Here is a 17543-nt window from a genome sequence, read left to right on the forward strand (position 1 = left end):
TATGTCCAGGGAGGTGTTTGTAAGGTAAAAACCCATCACTCTCCCATCTGCCTCCAATGAATTCAAGGGCAGAAAGATTTTCCTGTGGCCTTCCCAGCTGGAGGTCAGTTTAACCTCTTAATTGCCCACTAAATTATTCAAGCAGTGGCCAGTGGGAGACTCACTAATGGGAAAGCTATGCAGCAATCTCTTTCAAAGTTCATCAATGATGTACTCTGTTGGATTATTTCCTTATTCTTAAGAGATACGTGCTTGAGAGATACCATTTGGAATGGGTGGTGCCCAGAGACATACATCTCCCACCCTTGCTTCAAACTCCCCTTTGCCCTCTGCCTATCCCAGTAGTGAGCAATCCCTGTGATCTGCGTACTGTTCACTCTCACCTCTGTCTGTGAATCTATCTGTGACTTCCCACGGTGGGCAGGACTGTAGTATTGGCAGTGACTATCACTCCCTGTGATAATACAGGTAGAGAAGAGCCTCTGATTGGCAAGCAAATCTCAGGGTGGGAGTCATACCCCATTGGGAGCTTGATTCAGTGCAAGACCTGACACTGCCCAGGTAAATGCCAGATTTATATGGAATAGCACGGCAGGATTCCTATCTGTTCTTCAAACAGTGGGTGAGACCCTACTTGCTACATTAAGTCCCAACTACTCTTAACAAACTCCACTCACAGAACATGCAAATATTTCCGAGTGCATTCTAACAGAAAATTGCTTTGATTACAGAAGCACATCATGGAGATCATGGCAGTCAGTCCTTTCCTAGATAAGAAAAATGATCTGCACTTGTACAGTCACAAGTAATCTCTTGCATGAGAAGAAAAATGACCCAACAGTAGAAGCGTAATAACTTTAAATTAAGTTTGAATTTAGAGGATTACACAGCACTTTAAGTCAGGGATACTTGTTGAACAAAAAATTGAGGACTCAATCCTTATGATGTGTAGTTTGACAATGTTACAGTCAGTCTGATTAGGTTAATTATAGTTGCACTCAGTTTGACAATAATCAATTGAAATGTTCCTTCTGTTCTCAGAAGGTTGATCATTCTCTTTTATTTGAACCCTAAGAAAGTTAGGGAGAGCACTTGACAGAATAGTTATAGATGGAGGTTTGAAGATCGCGTGCAATGCGCTAGTGACATTTCTCATTCAATATTTCCTTTCTGATATCCCTGTGCATTCAGTGAAAAAAAGTCAGAGTATGTGAGCTACAGCTATGGTAACCAGAGTTCTGATAAAGAGTCACTGTACTTAAAGCATTAATTCTATCTTTCTCTCTACAGATGCTGCCAGACCTATTGAGTTTCTCCAGCATTTTCTATTTTTGTTTCAGCATTTATGAACTTGATTTGTTATTCTGTCAACACTAAACCTTCGAAAAGGGGTCTGTGGTGCAATGTTAGTGTCTTAAGGTCTGGGTTCAGGTCCCACCTGCCACACAGGTCTGATCAGATTGATTGATTCACTCAGGTTTCACTCAGGTGTAATGAATTTTTACTTCACAGAAATAATAAAAATGGGAATGTATTTGAACTGAAAGAAACTAAAGGCAAATGGTATCCCACACCTTTTGTTTTGCAGAAATATTGTTCACAAAGATTTCTCCTAACTACTAAAAACACAAAGTTTGCTAAATCAATTGTGGTGCATTCTGCCTGATGAAGATGATATAAGTTGCTGCTAAAAATATACACGAGAATAATGAAAAGATATTATTTAGAATTGCATCCAGATTAGATCCAACTGCATCAGAGAAATCACAAAATATTGTTATGGGGGTGCATTACCATTTTCAGTCTACATGTTTTGTAAAGCTTATGCCACCTCGTTATGTAAAGCACACCTACAATCAGGCATCAGTTGCAGCCTTAAGGTGGTGACATTAGCTTAATGTGGTGGTAATCTTAGTTTAAGGCAAATAAGTCATTTCTATTATTTTCCTGTTCAAACACTATTCAGAATACATGCACACAATAGTGTTTGAAGGATTTGTTTTCTCCAGTTTAAAAAGGTTTTGACAATTTTAACTCAGTTTGATCAGTTATTTACAATGATCAATTGCCTCAAGCAATCTTTCATTTACTAAATATGATGTGGCATTGGTTTATTGGTATTTAAGGTTGACAGAGAAAATGAGATTTCCTTTCCAAGTGTTGAATATTTGAAGGGAGATTGGAGTGTAAAATATGTCTCAAAGTCTATTCCCTTCTCTTTGCAATTCAGTCTCTCAGTTTTAGACTCTCCTTAAAACATACCTTTTTTGGCCATTTCTCGAAATATTTTGTTAATGACTTTAAAAGCATTACATACATCAAATCTATTGTTATTTTTATGAAAATGGTGATATGAATGTGGATCAGAAGGTTGGAAACAGGATTGCAGGCCTCTAGGATAAGACTGCAAATCTATAAGATGTAGGAGCAGAAGTAGGCCATTTGGTCCATTAAAGTCTGCTCTATCATTCAATGAGATCATGGCAGATCTATTCCTCCTCACTCCACTTTCCTGCCTTTTTTTCTATAAGCCTTGATTCCCTTACTGATAAAAATCTGTTTCAGCCTTGAATATACCAAATAATATAGCCCCTCCAGGCGTCTGTGGTAATAATTCCACAGATTCACTATCATTTCACCAGGATGATCCAGGTGTGGAGATATTGTCTTGTGAACAAAGGCTAAACAGGTTGTGGCACTGCTAATGAGAATGGACCTCTTTGAATCAAAGAGGATTCTTAAGGGGCTTGATGGGACAAATGCTGAGAGGATGTTTCCCCACATGGGATAATCCAGAACCAGAGGGCATAGTCTCAGAAGAAAGGAGTGCCAATTTAAGATTGAGATGTAGAGGAATTTATTCGTTGTGAATCTTTGGAATTCCTTGTCATAAAGAGCTGTGGGGACAAAGTCATTTAAGGCTGAGATAAATAGATAGATTCTTGATCATTAGGGAAATAATGGGTTCTGGGGAATAGGCGGGAAAGTGGATGTGAAGAATGTTGGATTAGCTGTGATCCTGTTGAATAGCGGAGCAGGCTTGAGGGGCCGAACAACCTACACCTGTTCCTATTTTTAATGGTCTATGGGCTTTGAGAGAAGAAATTCTCCTCATCTCTGTCTTAAATGTATGACTCCTTATTCTGAGATTATGCCTTCCGGTTTCTAGACTTTCCCACAAGGAGAAGCAATCTTTCCACATCCTTTCAAGTTCCCTAAGAGCACTGGTCCCAACCTGTTTCAGGTATGGATTGTCCCAAAGTTACAGTCCTCGCTTTGCTCAGTTTTGGTGCCAGTGGCCAAGAAACCAGAACCCACTTCTCCCACACTAATCTTTGAGCCACATATTCATCTCTCAGTTTATGACCTTTGGGGTTCTAATTTCTAATTTACTGCACAACTCTTTATACTCTCTATACAGAACCTATTTCATAGTTCTATCTATGGCATTAGCATCCACGTAAGGCCAGGATCACGGGTTGTCCCCTCCCATTGCAAGTTCCTTTTCAGTCATGTGCACATAAGAACATAAGAACTAGGAGCAGGAGTAGGCCATCTGGCCCCTCGAGCCTGCCCCGCCATTTAATAAGATCATGGCTGATCTTTTTGACACTTAGCACCACTCACCATAACCCTTAATTCCTTTACTGTTCAAAAATTTATCTAGCCTTGCCTTAAAAACATTCAGTGAGGTAGCTTCAACCACTTCACTGGGCAAAACATGTCCCAAACCCTGTCAATTGACAAACAACACAGCTGTCAGGAATCTCGTTCTTCGCTGCAGAGAATAGTGTCAATTCCTATCACTATATTATTATCCCCCGCTCCTCTATCATATTCGTTGTTGCTCCACCCACTTGAAGGGCGTCCCGTACCATCGAGCTATGATCAGATCGCTCATCTATCCTGCAGACCCCATTCACATTGAAACAGGCTGAGAGAACCTCAAACCTGTTGGACAATTGCAGATGCTGCTACATTTGTGCCTTCTGAGTTACCTTAGCATCCTCACTCATAGTCACACAGTCCCGCGCCTGACCACTGACCAAATCAGTAGACACTATCCTACGTGCTGTGACTATCTTCTGGTACAAAGCATCTGGATAACTGTTGCTCACTGATGTGTCACAGTCTCTGTAGTTACATTGTGATGTGTTGAAGTACCTGATTTGTAGAATACTTTAATTCTTGTCCTGTTGAGAAGATGGGAACGTATCTGTGAAGAAACAATCAGAGTTAACGTTTTGGGTTTTATAATTTTCGGGCCTGAACTCTCCCAAGTCCCAGCCCCCTACCCCACCCCCACACCAAGCTTTGTTACCACATAGCCTGCCATTACACACACCCTGTTGTTAGTCACTAACAGTCCCCATTAACAACTATTCACCCTCCCAGCCAGATTGTTATCAACTCCTTTGTCCATCCAATTGCTGTTCTCTCTCTTCAGGCCTTATCCTATTGTTTACCCCCTACCCGATCCCTCTCTCTATTTTCCAAACATAAACTGACGTTTTCCCAGCTACCATCAGTTCTGAGGAAGGGTCATCGGACCCGAAATGTTAACTCTGATTTTTCTTCACATACGCTGCCAGACCTGCTGAGCTTTTCTAGCAACTTCTGTTTTTGTTCGTGATTTACAGCATCCATAGTTCTTTCGGTTTTTATGGGAATATATCTGTTGGATTGTAATTTGTCAAGGATTATTGATACAGATTGATGTACCAATCCTCTGGGGATTCTATTTGCTGAGAAAAACTAGGAAGAAATGTGAGACTTTTCTTTTAAATGACCTATCTGTATTTGCTCAGCTGTTCTTAGTGGGCATGATAAAAGTTGGATAAAGCCGTTGAAAGTCTATCAAGGGCATTAATCTCATTGGGCTAAATAGTTCTATTGTGTTTCACAGTTTGAAACATTCTTGAGTTTGTGTCAAAAAGAAATGGGAAGTTGTACTTTTTAAAAACATGAGCAGGAATTAAGAGTGTAATATATTGTCCCTGATTTCGTCAATGATGTTTATCACTTTGCTGTATGAAAAGCATTTTATCGAAATGAATGGTATTGTTTCATTTTATTTTTGCTTTAGCTGAAATAGCATTGCTTTTCTGAATTATTCTGAATGCAAATAATTCCTCTCATGTTTAAGGAGAATAAAAAAAATCCTTTTCTTTCTATTATGGGATAGTTTACATCATTGGCAAGACCAATGTTTCTTGCCTGTCCGTAGTTACTCATGAACCGAGAGATGTACTAAGCCATTACAGTGGGCCAGCGAGAGGAAGCCACATTGCTGTGGGTCTAGAGTTACAGGCAGGCCAACCCAGGTAAGGATGCCAGATTTCCTTTCTGATAGATGAACTAAATGGATTTTCAACAATTAGTGAAAGCTACAATTACTGAGACTAGCTTTATAATTCTATAAATTTTAACAAAAAAGTGAATAGAAATTCCACCAGCCACTGTGGTGGGATTTGAGCCCCTATTCTCATAGTAATAGGTGGCTCCTCTAAAGCAGTAATCCAGTGACATTTCCTCAATGCCACTATTTCCAGTGGCCAGAAATTGGGAATTGGTCATCTTACTTGGTTGGCTGACCGGTTTGTGATGCAGTGTAATACCAAGAGCAGGGGTTGAATTCCTGCAACAGCTGGGATTACCATGAAGGACTCTCCTTTGCAACCTGTTCCATCACCTGAGATGTGGTGACCCTCAGGTTAAATCACCATCTGACATCTCTCTCTATAACGTGAGAGCAGTCCAATGGTCCAGTAAGACTATGGCAAGTTTACCTTTACTACAGTCAAAAATATCTTTACTACTCTTAATTTATGAGTCACAGTTCCCAGAAGTAAATACTGAAATTTTAAAAATGCAGGGAATTTCCCCAAATCAGTACTTGAATTTGTCTGTATTTTATGGTGCTATGGATCTTGCAACCTCAAACAGTCATTAATCAAGATGCAGTCTGTAAAATGAATGAATACATGAGAAATGTAAATGGATGAACCCTTTACCAACGTCACAATTGGCTGTTTAATGTAATGGTAATTGATATTCAATTATGACTGCACAATAGCAAATTAGACATAACAACATTAGAATAAAGAACCCTGCTCTGTCTCTTATTACAATCATGGCAGATCTTGGGCTTCAACTTCACTTTCCAACTTGTTCCCTATATCCTTTGAACTCCCTAAGAGACTAAAGCTCTGTCTATTTTAGCCTTCAATGTATTCAATCATGCTGAATTGCTTGAATCTTACTATGTTTTTCTAAGTATATTGTTCAGTTTTCCTTAACAATGGATTCTAGCATTTTAGCAGTGACTGATGGTACATTAACTGGTCTACATTTAATTGCTTACTTTCTTGAAAGAAAGTGTAACATTTGCTAATTTCCAATTTAATGGGACCATTCCTGTATCTAAGGAATTTTGGAAAGCATAGCTCATTCATTCAATATCTCCGCAGTTATCTCTTTTAGAACCCTGGGGTTTAGGCTATCAAGTCCATGGAATTTGACAGATTTTTGTCCCTTAAGGTTCTCTAATACTTTTACTCTGCTGATATTAATTTCTTTTATTGCATCACTCTTTTTAATCCCCAAGGTTACTTTATCATGTCTTAATCTGATAGCTGTTTGGTGCTTTTGAAGGAAGCAGTGCTTTCAATAGTGAACTAGATAAGCAGCTAAAGAAAAAAAACATACTGAGCAATGGCAAAACAGCAGGGGAGTGAAGCTAGCAGAGCTGTTCTTGCAGGGATACAGCACAAACAAAGCGTGCGCTAAGCATATACCTTCTTTGCTTTAAGAATTCTGCAATTCTATCATTCAATGTAGAAGAGGATTGGGAATTGATTATCTATTCTGATCCCATGCATAGATGCACATCCATATGTAGTCCTCTGATAAACTGTTGGTGAGGAATTGCAAGGATGGAAGGATTGTGAGACATGGGAGATTACATCAATTATAGAGATTGGGAAGAAATTTGCAAGCATTTGATTTATAATAAAACCTTGAAGAGAAATGTCAAAGTTAAGTTACAACCTTCTCTGTTTTTTAAAAGAGCATGAAAATCATACTGTTTAAACATTCAAGCAAAAAAAAGGACTGATGCTGATCAAATGCTCACGTTTAAAGATTGTATTAAACAAGAGGCTGATCTGATTTTAGCTGAATGACAACATGCTTCCTAAATAATGAATTTTGGCAAAATTTGAAAGTGACACTTTTATGTAAGAGCATGTAGATTGCTGTAGATTCAAATGTTTTGACAAAGCCTGTGAACAAGACTCAGCTCCATTACAAACTCCATTTCAAGGAATCCTCACACATTAAGCAGAATTAATGTATGACAGCAATTCATAATTACTTTGAAGTGCAGCCTATTTGGGCAAATAGGATTGCTAAACATTCTGAAGAAGAATCACCAGACTCAAAACGTTAACTCTGCTTTCTTTCCACAGATGCTGCCTAACCTGCTGAGTTTCTCTCGCAATTTCACTTCTTGTTGGTAAATTTTGGACTTGGCAATGTTCAGTGTTACTGCATAGTAGCACTGGTCACACATGTAAACTGAGAATCAAAAGCCATGGTTAGTTTCAAATCATCCCAAATCATACCACATAAAGTGTAAAAGTTGAATACTTAGTACCTTCTTGTGAAAAAGTATCATCAGTCTGCTGTGTTTTTGTCTTTTTCAAGTCAGCAGACCCACGAGAGTATAATATCTTAGGTAAATGGTGAACAAGAATAGGAAACAATGGTGTGGGAAGTGAGAGAATTGTAGTCTACTGTCCATCATGGTATTGGTACTCTTAATTGAGCATTGTTAGCTCCCTCAACCAGTGATTAAGTATTGATGGAGGAGGCCTTGTTTCAAATAAGGGGAGAGCCTGTGAGAACACAACTTGAAAGACTTCCAACATGGCATTGGGACTATTGCTGCCTCTCAGTAGAATATGGCAACTTTCACCCTTTGTGAATGGATAAAATTGACACCAGAAATATACCAGGCAATCTAAAACTTTTAGTGAGTTGCTTGTGGTTTTTGTTGCATGTCTAATATTCATATTCAGCTCAAAAACACAAGCATTAGAACTAACAAAGGCCATTCAAGCTTGCTTCTCCATTTTTCACAGCAGACAGCACAGAAGATGCCCTTCAGTCCAGCGAGTCTGTGCCGACCTATCTACTCTAATCCCACTTTCAAGCACTTGGCCCATAACCTTAAATGTTATGAAGTTCAAGTGCCCATCTAAGTTCTTCTTAAAATGAGACATCTTGCTTTAACTACCCTCCTAGGCAGTGCATTCCTGATTCCCAACACCCACTAACAGAATAAATGTTTCCTCAAATCACCTCTAACCCTTCCTCTGTTCACCTTATAATTATGCGCTTTTGTTATTGACCTTTCAAGTAAGAACAGCTGCTCTCTATCCACCCTGTCCTTGCCCCTTATAATCTTATACATATCAGTTGGGTTCTCCCTCAACCTTCTCTGCTCCTAACAAAAAATACCCTGAGCCCAATCAGCCTCTCTTCAAGGCTAAATTCTTTCAACATAGATACAATCCTGGAGAATGCTGGTCTACTTCTACACTTATGTTTCTAGGTTTCTCTGTGTGATATCCACAATCATTTCACAGACGGGGCCTGGCCTGTTCTCCAATTGCTGGCACTTCTTGGTCACACTCAACAACAACCAACATTTATATACCACCACTAACTTAGCGAAATGTCTGAAGTAGCTTCACAGAAGTGTTATGGGACACCAATCTACATGAGGAGATGATAAGATGTGTGACAGACAGTTTGATCAACAAGGTAAGTTTTGAGGAGGGATTTAAAGAAGGTATAAGAGGTTAAGAGGTTGATGGAGAAATCTCCAGAACTTCAGGCCTAAGACATCTAATGGTACCACAACCGATGCTCTGTTGACAGAGCAGTCGATATACAAGAACTCAGAATTAGAGGAATACAGATTTCTCAGGCAGCTGTAAAGCTAGAGAAATGACAGAGATAAAAAGAGGTGAGGCCATGCTGAACACAAGGATGATGCTCTCAATCATCTTTTACCACAGCACTAGAAAATGGATAAAGATCTGGTGGCTGCTTGGCAGCTAAATTACCTCTTTTGAACGAGATTTGAATTTCTGTCTTGGATTACACCATTATAGTTTCTGAAGACAGCGTCTACAGCTCTGACTCATAACAACTGCAGCAAACTTTTAGCCTCACAAAAAAATATTATAAATGAGATTTCGCATTCAGATTATTAAAGATGTTCTTATACTCTGATTTCACAGGGGAAATAATGTGCTGTACAACCTCAAGAAGCTCTGCTAAATGTTTGCTGTATGTAGAGATGCCACTGCCAGTAGGAATCTGATGGTTTTTGCAGCAATTGACAGGAAATGCTTCAGACAGGAAACGAGCTTAAAGACACATAAGTTCTGTGTATATGGGATGAACTTGTTCAGGAGACATCAAACATTTTGAGCTCGATTCCACAATCATTTCTGCATCTAATTCTTGCAAAGTAATTTCTCCCCACTCCCTGTGAAAGTGAAGGTATCTTTAATACAGTGTATATTTTGTCACATTGAGTTGGGTAGACCTTCAACATATGTATGGATCTTCTGTCTAAACTCAATAGTTTTTTTGTGTGACAGACAACATTGCTCGGGTGGAGTCATCTATGTGGACATGGTCAAATGGACAAGGTCAGAAGTCACATGAAACCAGGTTATAGTCCGACATGTTTATTTGAAATCCCATGCTTTCGGAGCACTGCTCCTTCGTCAGGTGAAGCTCCTTCACTTCACTTCACGAAGGAGCAGCGCTCCAAAAGCTTGTGATTTCAAATAAACCTGTTGGACTATAACCTGGTGTCGTGTGACTTCTGACTTTGTCCATCCCAGGGTCTAACACCGGCACCTCCACATCATAGTCAAATGGGAGCAAGGCTGGCTTTTTGCAACTAAAACACAATACTGGAAATCTGAAAAAAAAACAGAGAATGCTGGAGAAACTCAGCAGGTTTGGCAGCATCTGTGGAAAGAGGAACAGAGTTTACATTTTGAGTCCGGTATGACTGAAGAAGGTTCTGAGGAGCAGTCATACTGGATTCAAAACATTAACTCGACTTTTTATAAAGGCCCTCACAACAGGGATAACACAGTGTGAGCTGGAGGAACACAGCAGACCAAGGACCCAGAAGCGTCCCGACCTGAAACATCAACTTTCCTGTTTCTTTGAGGCTGCCTGGCCTACTGTGTTCCTCCAGCTCCACACTGTGTTATCTCTGACTCCAGCATCTGTAGTTCTTACTATCTCCTCACAAGAGAGAATACATTTTCAAAGATACCCTCTATAGATATAAGCCTCATCCATCACGTTTTAAATGTCAAAAGTTTTAGGAAAAGAAGCTAGTCTTTTAACTTTATTTTTCTTGATAACAGTGTTTAACACCGAGGAGGGTAGTTAAGGGTTGATAAACTGCTGACCAGTTTATAAGTGGTGGAATCAAATTACATAATAGCTTTCAAATGACAACTGGATGGATATTTGCAGAGACCTCGTGGTCAGGATAATTGTCGAAAAGCTGACGAGTGGAACTGTTTGATTAGGTCTGTTAAATAGTCAGCAGAGATACAGACAACCAAATGGCTTTCTTCTGTAGGACTGTATGGTTCAGTCACCATTATTAAACTTCAGGAAGCGCTGACTCAGACAACTTTCTCTTTTAGCCTTTAAAAAAAACTTACCAACCCTAACCCAACCAACAGCTTCATCATCACAGTGTATGCCAGTAGCTGTGAATATCATGAGAGAAAATTGCATTTTCATTAAAATGGTACAAATCATTGTAAAATTACATGAGCTAGTCAGACTTGCAAAATAAAAAAAATCAAGTAACATTATGCAGATAGCAACAAAATAAAAATAACATTGTTTTCTCATTCACTTATAATGATATATTCTGATACATACTTCACAAAACATTCACCAGAATTTTCAACAGGGCGAATACTGAAGGCAGATCTTATCATAGTCTGTTGCACCAATACAATGGAACTTGAACAGAAAATAATCAATTTACTCCTTCTCAGATCTAAAAGTGATTCTTATGTTGCAGTGCTTCACAGGTTATGCAACAGTCATTGCACCTTATGTGGGGATCAGTTCCTTTCTAATTTTTTGCCATGGTATTTTAACGCTTAATGGCAACTTCCTGTCAACAAAATGGTTAAGGTCTACATTTGTATTTAGTCTTATTAATCCAAACAAAAATAAAGTGAACAATGAAGTTTGCTTTCCTTTTCTTTCTATGAACGTTGACCTCATATTCCAATAAATTTGTTGAAATACATTCTGAAAATCAATTCCCTGAAGTACACTTGATCTCTCAAAGTCATACTGTTCATAATTAAATCCCCATTGTCCATCTTTGATGAAAAAAATTTTTAAGTGACAACGATGGGTCGTTTGATTGTTTTCCAAGGTTTCCATCGGCAAACAAAATTTCAGATGAAAGAAAATATCAGTTTAACACATTATTGAAGAAGCAACACTGTATTTTACAGATGTTTATCTTGCACATTCAAGGCCCTTTCATATTTTCTTAAGCTGGAGCTAAAGCCCACATGATGTCTGGTCCTGAGAAATAAAATGGTCAATTCAGGCAAGTGACAAAACATGCATTCTCTTAGTCTTTTATATGAATGAACTAAAATACAATTATATCCCTTGATGGTAATGTCCGTTAGTGATCCCATGCTGTTATGATAAAAGACAAAGTGCTTGTATAATTAAATTATGGTTAATGGGCACATTCTGTAATGCAGGAAATGTTCTGATTGATTTCTAGTCTATTTAAGTCTGAAATGACAGATATAGCCACATGAAATAGTGCAACAATGCAACACATAAATGCAACAATTCTGTTCTAACTTGACCCCTATGACCAACAGACAATTTCCCATTCAGTAAACTTGTTGTAGACAAAAAAATGCATGAATAGCATTGTCTGATATTGTTGTGTTGATCAGATCATCGAAACACAAGTGGTATATAAAAAAGGGATTAAAAGGTGGCAGACAGAATATCTTAACTGTGTAGGTTATCGTGAATATCTAAAATCTTCACACTCTCAAAGTCATCCAAGTTCAGGAAGTCTTGATGGATAGTATGACCCTGGTATTAAATGTGCAAGCTCTTTGTAACTCAAATCCCAATAAGGCACCATGGATGCTAACTCACCCTGCATCCTTTGGCATTACAATAAAGAGTTTTTAATCATGGTTGTTGTTTTGTGTTAGACGCGGTATTTCAAACCAGCTGCATAACCTTTCAAACAAACAGTTGAATACAATGCTTAATATCAAACAGCATAAGAAGAGTGGACAGAACCTCATGGCAAGGTGAGAAAACAACTTTAGACTTGTGTTTCAAACACATCCTCTCCAGTTTTCTGCATTTATGGTCTATCAATGAAAAGGAAGAACTGTTTAGCAATTGCTTAGGTACCAAAGGATAAAATTAAGCTACAGAAATTTCAATATGGGCACCAAATATGAAGTTGAGTGAAGCAAAGAAAAAATGCAACTGGACTAATTTTCTTTTTCATTAGAAAGCAACTGTGAAGCGAGTTAGTTAAAATAATATGTTCATATTATATTGTTGTGGCCATACTGATTCACTGCAAGAAGATTTAAGAATAGCTTTGTATAAAAAGCTTGCAGGTTTTCTCCTACCTCTGTATGAAAGTGCAATGTGAAGCCTGGAACTCTAGAAGGAACACACCAAAGGATGAAGATTCGGTGAACAGAGATACAGCAATATTTAGATCATTCATTCAGCTGTTCTGTAATGTATGGAATCTCAAAACTCAGTGGACAGGCTTGTTGACTGAAAGAGCAACCAGATTTAGTGAAATAATAGTGCTGTCTCAATATAACCATGCTTCACTAAAATTATATTGTAGGAAATACTTTGAAACTAATTTCAGTGTTTGTAATTGACATGTAGAAGGTCCATCAAGCTTTTGATTCTTACTGATACTTTTGTGACATTCTCAATTGTCTGCAAAGTATTGATTTAGTTGGAAACTAAAATATAAGACCATAAGCTATAGAAGCAGAATTATGTGATTTAGCCCGGGTCTGCTCTGCCATTCGATCATGGCTGATATGTTTCTCAACACATTATCTTGCCTTCTTCCTGTAACACTTGATCCACTTACTAATCAAGGTACAATCTATCTCTGTCTTAAATACATTCCACGATTTGGATTCCAAAGCCTTCTGTGGCAATGAGTTCCACAGACTAACCATTCTTTGGCTGAAGAAATTCCTCCTCATCTCAGCTATAAAGAGTCTTGCTTTCTCTCTGAGGCTGTGCACTTGCGTCCTACTAGGGGAAACATCCTCACCACTTCCACTCTATCCAGGCGTCTCAGTATTCTGTAAGTTTCAATGGGATTCCCCTCATCCTTCTAAATTCCATAGAGTACAGAACCAGATTCCTCAACCACTCTTCATAAGACAAGCCCTTCATCATCAGGATTATTCTTGTAAACCTCCTCTGGACCCCCTCAAATGTCAACACATCCTTCCTTAAATACAGGACCCAAAACTGCTCACAATATTCCAAAAAGAGATAACAAGGTGTAGAGCTGGATGAACACAGCAGGCCAAGCAGCATCAAGAGGAGCAGGAAAGCTGACGTTTCGGGCCTAGACCCTTCTTCAGAAAATTCCAAATGGAAGAATTCCAAAAAGTCCAAATTCCAAATTCCAAATTCCAAACTCCAAATATTCCAATATTCCAAATGTGGTCTGACCAGAGCCTTATACAGCCTTAGCAGTACGTCTCTGCTGTTGTATTTTAGTCTACTTGAAATGAATGTTAATATTGCATTTGCCTCCATAACTGCCAACTGAACTTGCATGTTAACTTTAAGAGAATACTAAAGTAGGACTCCCAAGTCCTTCGAGCTTCAGGTTTCCAAAGCTTTTCTTCTTTAAAAAGTGGTGCATTCTTCTATTTTTCCTACCAAAGTGCAAACCTCACACTTTCCCACATTGTATTCCATCTGCCACTTCTTTCCCAACTCTTCGAACCTGTCCAGGTCCTTCTTCAGCATCCCCGCTTCCTCAGCACTACTTATCCTCCATCTATCTTTGTGAAATGTGCAAACTTAGCAAAATGTCCTCAGTTCCTTCGTCCAGATTAATAATGTATAATGTGAACAGTTGTGGTCCCAGCATTGACCCCAGTGAAACTTCACTTATCACCTGCTGCCATCCTGAAAATGATCCCTTTATTGCTACCCTCTGCTTTCTGCCAGCCAGCCAATCCTCTATTCATACCATTACCTTGCCCCTAACACAAATGTCTCTTATCTTATTTTGCAGCCTCCTGTGTTGGTACCTTGTCAAAGGTCTTCTGAAAATCCAAATAGAGCACATCCACTAGCTTGCCTTTGTCTAACTTGCTCATTACCTCCTCCAAGAATTCTAACACTTCTGTGATCTCACTTTGACAAAGCTGTGCTGACTCAACCTATTTTACAATGCACTTCCAAGTACTCTCCAATGTCATCCTTCATAATTGACAAGTAATTGCAATTATAAGCATATACCATCTTTTCTTCCAATCTTAATTTCATAGATAGAATCATAGATTGTACCTATGAAATTAAGATTTGAAGAAAAAGTGATATATGTTTATAATCTTAAGAAATGATTATTGCTGTGTGAAAAGAACTTTCATGCATATAAGCACACTGCAGACACTTTACAGGTAAATCTCAGCAATTTGTATGGCAGTTAACACCATGATGGAAAGGCATCATTTGAGCTTAGTTGGGGATCAGTTTAATCCAATTGACCCATTCATTACCATTCATCGGGTAGAGAGAAATAGAGCAACAACGTCAGCTCCTGCAATTATTTTTGGGGGTTTGGGGGGTACTGGGTGATATGCTGGCACGATAGGCACTTGTGAGGAACTAGAAGCCAGGATGCAGCTTTCGCTTTGAATACATGGTTGCACTGTGCCACCTTTTGTATAGTTTAGTTTCCAGTTCAGCTTGATTGCTGCATCTATATTCCCATGAGAAATGCCTATTATAGTGCAGATGTTGAGCTTTCTGAAACATATGATAAACAACCCATTAGAAACTAGCTTATTCCTCTATTCTTCCTACGGAGTGATTGTAACAAGGTCATCCAGGTGGACCGCATAGAAGTGTGTTCCCTGATTGGAGCTGTTAATATGGTTCACTCAGGGAGCCCTGGCTGACATGCATAAACAGGAGTGTCGAAGATTCTGATCACCCTAAGAGCTGACTCTGATGAAGCTGGATAAATGACAAGGATTCTCCATGTGTAAATAAAGGGTGACTTGGTGATGGGAAACTGGCCTCTGTGGAGTTATTTCAGAGACCTTTGCTTGTGAAATAGCAGGAAAAGATGGAGAAAGGGGAGGGGAGGAGGGAAAGATATCTCACAACGTGATTTTTACTGGGCCCTGCACTCCCTTGGGATGTCTCTGTGCTCATTAAAAACACATACATGCTTTTCATCCTCCCTGATTGCTTTCCATTTAAAGACATTTGAACGCGATCTTCTGGATTTCCAACATTTGAGTGAAGTTAAGATTACCGATATGCTGAAGAGACCTGGCCTTCAAATACAATTACTTCCCAGTAAGGTGCAATGAATAATGATCAGAAGCGACAACCTTACCATGGTTTTGCTCTTCCTTACCTACAAGCATCAAAGCCAATTATAGAATTGAAATGCAACAAATGAAAGGTCAATAACATTAAAGCATTTGAGGAGGTTTGAAACTAATACTACTAATTTTCTTTTGAAAATACTCCAGCTATTGAATTAATTTTCTCTTTTTTTGAGCAACTTGAATACAATGGTTAAAATAGTGTTTGAAGACATTTTATTTGAACACAATAAACTGCATTTTTGGAGCAATTGTTTATCTATATGTCCCAGCATGCTCTGGGATGATGTCAACCTCCATCTGAGATTCAAGATGGCTGTTATATATTTGCTTTGAATTATATTACTGGTATTTTATTGAGAAAGATCAAATTTGAATAATTCATCATTTTCTATCAATATCATTCAAGATCTGTATTTTGTATGATGCATGAAATAACGTTTTTGATTTAGAAATGACCAAGAAGTAATAATGTTTTTTTTCTTATTATCCTCTCAAATAGGTACCTTTTTATTGATTTAACAACTTTAGGAAATTGCTAAAATAGATTTTTTAAGGCCATTGAGGTCAGAACAAGCACACAGTACACCTAGACAACAAGGTGCAGGGCTGATGAACACAGCAGGCCAAGCAGCATCATAGGAGCAGAAGGCTGACGTTTCGGGCCGAGGCCCTTCATCAGAAAAGGGGGAGGGGAAGGGGGTTCTGAAATAAATAGGGAGAGAGTGGGAGGCGGATAGAAGATGGATAGAGGAGAGGATAGGTGGAGAGGAAACAAACAGGTCGAAGAGGCGGGGATGGGGCCAGTAAAGGTGAGTGTAGGTGGGGAGTTAGGGAGAGGATAGGTCAGTCCAGGGAGGACGGACAGGTCAAGGGGGCGGGATGAGGTTAGTCGGTAGGAGATGGGGGTGCGGCTTGAGGTGGGAGGAGGGGATAGGTGGGAGGAAGAACAGGTTAGGGAGGCGGGGACGAGCTGGACTGGTTTTGGGATGCGGTAGGGGGAGGGGAGATTTTGAAGCCTGTGAAATCCACATTGATACCATTGGGCTGCAGGGTTCCCAAGCGGAATATGAGTTGCTGTTCCTGCAACCTTCGGGTGGCATCGTTGTGGCACTGCAGGAGGCCCAGGATGGACATGTCGTCTGAGGAATGGGAGGGGGAGTTGAAATGGTTCGCGACTGGGAGGTGCAGTTGTTTATTGCAAACCGAGCGTAGGTGTTCTGCAAAGTGGTCCGCGAGCCTCCGCTTGGTTTCCCCGATGTAGAGGAAGCCACACCGGGTACAGCGGATGCAGTATACCACATTGGCAGATGTGCAGGTGAACATCTGCTTGATGTGGAAAGTCTTCTTGGGGCCTGGGATGGGGGTGAGGGAGGAGGTATGGGGGCAGGTGTAGCACTTTCTGCGTTTGCAGGGAAAAGTGCTGGGTGTGGTGGGGCTGGAGGGGAGTGTGGAGCGGACAAAACGCCCTCAACCGTGTCTCCCACATCTCCTGCAACTCATCCCTCACACCCCGTCCACGCAATAAGAACCAAAAAAGAATCCCCCTTGTCCTCACGAACCACCCCACCAACCTCCGGATCCAACGCATCATCCTCCGACACTTCCGCCATCTGCAATCCAACCCCACCACCAAAGACATCTTTCCCTCCCCACCCTTATCTGCTTTCCGGAGGGACCACTCTCTCCGTGACTCCCTTGTCCGCTCCACACTCCCCTCCAGCCCCACCACACCCGGCACTTTTCCCTGCAACCGCAGGAAGTGCTACACCTGCCCCCATACCTCCTCCCTCA

The 17543-nt window shown here is 39.9% G+C and overlaps 1 protein-coding gene across 1 annotated transcript in view; it reads left to right on the plus strand.

Moving 5' to 3' along the window:
- grik3 (glutamate ionotropic receptor kainate type subunit 3) overlaps nucleotides 1-17543 on the plus strand; it is a 437968-nt gene that overhangs the window by 42811 nt on the left and 377614 nt on the right. The window lies entirely within an intron of this gene.

Source organism: Rhincodon typus, chromosome 27 (assembly GCF_021869965.1).
Source record: "Rhincodon typus isolate 14 chromosome 27, sRhiTyp1.1, whole genome shotgun sequence".
Taxonomy (NCBI): Eukaryota; Metazoa; Chordata; class Chondrichthyes; order Orectolobiformes; family Rhincodontidae; genus Rhincodon; species Rhincodon typus.